Here is a 6,658-nt window from a genome sequence, read left to right as displayed (position 1 = left end):
AATCCTACTCGGCGGGCGGGGTGGGGGAGGCACTGCGGAGTGGTGGGGGGCGGCCCAAGGGGCTGGGAGAGGGTCCAGCCCACTCTGCGCCTGGGCTGGGACTGGTCCCGCCAGCGCAGGGTAGCAGGAAGCTCTCCGCACACTCACCGGACCTGGGCTAGGACTGGGCTACCTCATTTAATTTTCACAATTATTCTACAAGGAAAATATAATCTTTTGTTATGCCATATAACTAAGGAAGCTAAAGCCAGCAAGAAACTTGCCTGGGTTCCTAAAGTCAAACCCATGGTATTTATAATTACTACTTCATTTTCCTTCTTGCAAGCTGCATGCATTTTTTTATTAATATGCTTCCTCATTCCGAATATATAGTGCAAGGATACACTGATTAAAATAAAAAATCAACGAGAAACACATTTAAAGTACAGTAAGTGCCTGATTTGTGAAGGCTTGTGCTGTGAACTTTCACAGGTACAAATGGATGCCATAGTATGAACATTTGTAGATGTGAAGAAGTCATGAAGTAGCTCGCATGTCTGCGGGACGCTGTCGCACTTGTGCTGCTGTGTGCCTGGTGTGTAGTGTGACAGTGTACAGTAGAGTAGCACAGTGTTCAGTCGGAGCCCAGGCAGCAAGGGGAAAGGCAGTGTGCTGCAGAGGGCACTGCAGGAAGCGCAGACCACAGACATGGGGTATGTGTGTCCAAGGGTGTGAGACTCACTTTGTTGGAATTATGAAGAAGTTGTCTTACGAAAGTCCCTGCAGAACAGAACTCATTCAGAATAGAGACTTGATAAGGAAAGGGCTACAAATAGGCAACTGAGAGAAAAGTGCGCCTCAAACATGAGACAAAGAGACCAACAGAATCTCAAGACAATCTGCGTTGCCTCACAGGCTGTCAGGCTGCTCAGCCGGCCTCATAGATTCGGTGCTAAGAACCAATATGCTTGGGAGGAAAGGAGAAAGTGGATGGTCAGTTACAAAATTTAGACGGGTTGTTAGATAAGATCTGCTGACTTGCTCCAAATTGCTTCATTTCATATATTCAAGAATCCAGGCTCAGAAAGGGGCAGGGTTGCTAAATGCTGGCCTGCCCCAGATTCTAGGCTTTTCTCTAAAACACTATTGCCTCACTATTCCTTTGGTTCTGCAACATCTTGATAGAGCATATGCCTTCCAATGGGTATTTGTTGAATATTTATCTGTAGCCAGCTTCTATGCTAAGTAACTTATCTGAGTGGGCTGATTTCATGCTCAAAGCATTCTGAGCAATAGCTTTTTGTTGTTCTTATTGTTTCAGATGGCAAGTTAAGGACTTTTCTGTAGCTGAAACATTATAGGCTCCACCCTGGGCCCCACGGAAATGTGTGCCTTCCATTCTTTACGTAGTTCTCTCATGGTGCTCATTTTCTACAACTTTGGGCTACTTGCCCACCCTTGAAGACCAGATCTTTGACACATAACTTAATGACAAAAAAAGCATTTCTTTATTTAAATAAGTACTTTTTACAATAATTTCAGATAAGAACTGATAAAGACAGTCTAAGCATATTCCCAATTGGATTTAGAATTCCACAGTGCAACTGTACTATAATCCCCGTTGCTTGTGTGTTCTCAGAGTCTAGCATATGTGGGCCTGAAATCAGTCCCACAGAATGGTTTTGAGCATTGGAACTTGGGGATAGACAGATCTCACTCCACACCCCCATTCTTCACTAATTGTAGGGCTATGAGAGATCTGTTTAATTAATTGAGCCTTGTTTGTTTTATCTGTAAAATCGAGATGACAATAATTTTACCTTTCCCTGAGGTTCTTGTGAAGAATTAAGGAAACAGAAAATGTAAGATGCTTTGTAGAACCAAGAACCCCATAAGAACTCACAAATGTGAGCTATCATCATCATTGTTATTATTAAAAATGATTTGAGGCAACTGCCTAGGCCAAAGGAACCCAGGTGCTGGGCCCATCCCTCGATAGGGTGGGAGGAAGCTGGGACCAGGCAACTGGCCTGGCCAGAGGAACTAGGATAAATCCATTCTAACAAGGGGTAATACTTCACGTAGAAACTCCTAATTTATGATTGGTTCTGTTGTATAAATATCAATTTTCCCTCTATGGTCTAACATAAAAAATCAATAGTTACCATAGTTTATCAATCTCTAAATTTTGATTCTGTCATCATTGCTAATTGTTCTACTGTAGCTAGGATGTCATATCTGTTGTAATCTCTTCTTCTCCTTGGGTAACAATGTGAGGAAACTCTGGGGTAATAACCTCACCACAGCTTTACACATACAGGCTGAGGACAGAGCCAAATAGAAATCAACATCCCACTCTCAATTAATTGGGAAGGTAGGATCTTAGGGCAGACACAAGCTGAGAATCTCCGACACGTAGAAGATATCCCTGAAGAACAGACATTTCCTAGAATGGCCCTCATACTGATGATATGGCTATCTCCTGTCAATGCTTACCAGGATCATCAGAGAAAAGACAAGAAAAACTTCTATTTGAAATAGAAAATGTCGAGACAAAAGAGCAAAATTCAGTCTCAGATTCCAGTCACACAGAACAAGTCCAGGAGACATCAACATAGAAGAAACTGGAAGTCACACACCTGAAATTTCTAAAATGATAGCAACTGAAGTAAAGAAACAAGTCTAAGGGACTATAGAGGAAATCAGATCAGAAATAATCTCTCAGGTTAAAAAAGAAATGATAACCATAATGAAAGAATTGCTGAGCATATTTAAAGAACACAGAGATTAAAAAATAAAGAGAGGAACATAGAAAAAATAATAGAAACATTGAATAAACAATATAGGAGGGGGCTAGGGTGATAGCTCAGTGGAATAAGTGCTTGCCTGGCAAGCACAAGGTCCTGAGTTCAATCCCTGGCACCACCAAAAAAAACAAAGAGTGTGTTCCGGTTCCGGGGGCCTGCCCATTAGCTCAGTTGCTTAAGTGCCTGCTTAAACAATAGAGGAAAGACTTAGAATGCAGGAAATGGATTCAAACAGATATCCAGGAAATTAAAGATTCAGTTGAAATCTGGAGAAACTCTTCAACAAAACTGTAGATACACTTTCATGCTTTGAAGACAGCACTGCAGCTAGCAACTATAAAAGGGAAGATCTCTTAAAAATAAAAAGGAGGGCTGAGGTGATAGCTCAGTGGCACAAGCACCTGCCTGGCATGCACAAGGCCCCAAGTTTGATCCCTGGTACAAAAAAATAAATAAATAAAATTATTATTTTATATAAAGAACATAAAAATAAAAATCAAATAAAATATAAAGAAACCAGGAAAAAACAACGGAGCAGCAGTAAGATGATGCAAAGAAGAACAATATAGACTGATGCCTGTCAATAAAAAAACAAAGTCCATCGCAAATGACATAAAGACTATTTGCAGAAGTAATAGCAGGAAATTTCTTGAGCACAAGAAAAAAATCCGACACGCAGTAACTGAGACATATAGAACTCCTGTTAGCTCGAGCCAAAAACAATGATCCTAGAAATTCAGAATATCAAAAACTGTCAGAGAAAAGAAACAGATTATATATAAAGGAAGGCCCATCAGAATCATGGCAGACTTCTTAAGACAAACCATCAAATCAAGAAGAGCTTGGATTACGCAGGGCAGCAACCATTCTTGAAGTCCTCTCACTTTGTTAGTGAAATTTTTTATTGCTTCTAGTGCTTTATTCCCCAACTATTTTGTATTCTTTAAAAAAAAAATTGAAAGGGCCAGGGAGATGGCTCAGTGGAATAAACGCTTCCCTGGCAAGTGCAAGGGCCTGAGTTCAATCCCCGGTTCTGAAAAAAAATTTTTTTTTTAAAGTGAAAGTTATAATATTTGACTTACATTAGTTTGCATAATAAAATAACTTGAATCATTTTTTAAAAAAGAGCTTATCGTAAAATATTTCAAGTCCTGGAGAAAACAGTTTCCAACCCAGGTTGATGTACCCTGCAGAATTTTATTTCAAAATGAATAAAGAAATAAGACTTCCACAAAAAAGAACTGAAGAAATTCATGACTAGCACACCAACTCTGTAGAGTACTGAGAGATATTCTAGAAAGGGATAAAAATAACCACAGTTCCAAGAACAACAACAGAAACAAACCACCAAGCAGGGCAAACAATTAAACTGAGGGGAAAAGTAAGGAACCATCAGCAAGAAAATAACATGCAAAGATAAACCAATACATATCAAATATAAAAACCATCATCAATGTAAATGACATTAATTCACTAATCAAAAGAAATAGACTGGTAGAGTGGATCAAGAAACAAAATCCAAAACCATGCTGTATATAAGAAATACATGTAACTCTAAAAAAAATTCATAGACTGAAAAACCAAAGGATGGAAAATAATACTCCATGTGACAGAAATCCCAGAAAAAAGCATGGGTAGTTATACTGTTTGCAGGCAGTGTGAATGTCAAGAATTATCAAAAGTGAGGGGCCGGGGAGATGGCTCAGTAGAATAAGTGCTTCCCTGGCAAGCGCAAGGGTCTGAGTTCAATCCCCAGTTCAAAAAAAAAAGAATGATCAAAAATGATAGAGAAAGTCACTACATACTTGTTAGGGGAAAAATTCAAGAGGAAGAGTTAACAATATAACAATACAATAGATACGCACATATATAAAATTATATATATACATTTATATATATATATATCCAATAACAATATATATACCAATACAAGAACACAAAACTGTATAAGACAAATACCAATAGATATGAAAAAGAAAATAATAAAAAACACAGTTGTAACAGGGGACTTTAACACCCATTGTCCAAAGAGGTATATCAACTATACAAAAATCAGGAAAGAAACAACAGAACTGAAGCAAACGTGAACAAAAAGACATAGTAGACTCTTATAGAGTGTTCGACCCAACAGCATCATAATACACACTCTTCTCAGCTGCACACAGCGCATTCTCTAAAATGGGCCACGTACTAGCCCACAGGTCACGCTTAAGTAAATGCAAAGGAATTGAAATTATCCTTGGCATTTTAACTAAGCATAGTTAATGAAATTGGAAATTAGTGATAAAAGAAGCCACAAAAATTCCATAAACACATGAAAATTAAATAACACCCTCCTGAACAACCCCTGGGCTACAGATGAAATTAAAGAAGAAATTAAACAACATCTACAGTCAAAAGTCAAGACCAGGCACGGTGGTCCATGCTTACAATCCCAGCACTTGGGAGGCTGAGGCATGAGGTTTGCTATGAGTTCCAGGCCAGCCTGGGCTATAAAATGAGTTTAAGGTCTGATATAACTTATAAGAATCTGTGGGACACAGTGTAAGCAGTCCTGATAGAAATTTATGGCAGTGAATTCTTACATTATGGAAACAGAATGAGAACAAATACATAGTTTAATTCTCAACCTCAAGGTCAATAATTGAACTGCAAGCTTCTAGAAGAAGAGCAAGTGAAGCCCAAAGTTCAAAGAAGGCAGGGAATTATAACCGTCAGTGTGGAAATTAATCAAGTGAGACAAAGAAGAAATGAATCAAAGAGTTGGTTTTTTCAAAGAATAAATAAAATTGATAAACACCTAGCCACACTTATTAAACAAAGGAAAGAAAAAACTCAAATTCATGCAATAAAGAATGAAAAGGGTGAAATCACTACAGATCTGGTGGAAAGTCAGATCATCAATACCTTCCTCAAAAATCTTTACCCTCATAGGATGGAAAATACAGAAGAAATGAATAGATTCCTAAATACATATGAATTATCAAAACTGAATCAAGAAGATATAAAAATTCTGAATAACCCAATATCTGGTAATGAAATAGAAAATGTAGTTAAAACCTTACCAACAAAGGAAATCACAGGTCCTGAAATTCACAGCTGAGTGCTATAAGAAATTTAGAAAGGATTCAAACTCTTCAATGAAATTGAAACAGAAGCAGTTCTCCCTAGCTCATTTCTGCAGGCAAGCATTATCTTGATACCAAAACCAGACAAGGACCCAACCAAAAAAGAGAACTACAGGCCAATCTCGCTAATGAACGTAGATGCAAAAATCCTCATAAAACAGTAGCAAACAGAATACAGCAAATCATCCAGAAGATTATATATCAAGACCAAGTGGGATTCATCCGAGGGAGTCAGGCATGGTTCAACATACACGAACTAATAACTGTAATACACCACATTAACACAGTCAAAGACAAAAACTACTTGATCATCTCATTAGATGCAGAAGAAGCTTTTGACAAGTTCAAAACTCGTTCGTAATAAAAACCCTACAGAAAATTGGAATCGATGGTCTTTACTGCAACCTGATAAATACCATCTACTTCAAACCAGCAGCCAACATCATACTAAACAGGCAAAACCTGAAAACTTTCACTAGAAAATGAGGAACAAGATAAGGATATCCACTGTCACCACTCCTATTCAATATAGTTCTGAAATCAGTAGCCAGAGCAATTAGACAAAGAAGGAGAGATAAAGGAATATGGATATAGGAAAGGAAGAAGTGAAATTATTATTTACAGATGCCATGATACTCTATATAGAAGATCCCAAAAAACCCACCAAAAGAATCCTAGAATTACTGAGCAAATTTAGTTTCATTGCTGGAAACAAAAATCAACACCCAGCAGTCCTAGCCCAGG

This window comes from Octodon degus, unplaced genomic scaffold (assembly GCF_000260255.1).
Source record: "Octodon degus isolate 3935 unplaced genomic scaffold, OctDeg1.0 scaffold00029, whole genome shotgun sequence".
Taxonomy (NCBI): Eukaryota; Metazoa; Chordata; class Mammalia; order Rodentia; family Octodontidae; genus Octodon; species Octodon degus.
The sequence above is the reverse complement of the archived record's forward strand: the minus strand, read 5'-3'. Positions refer to the sequence as shown.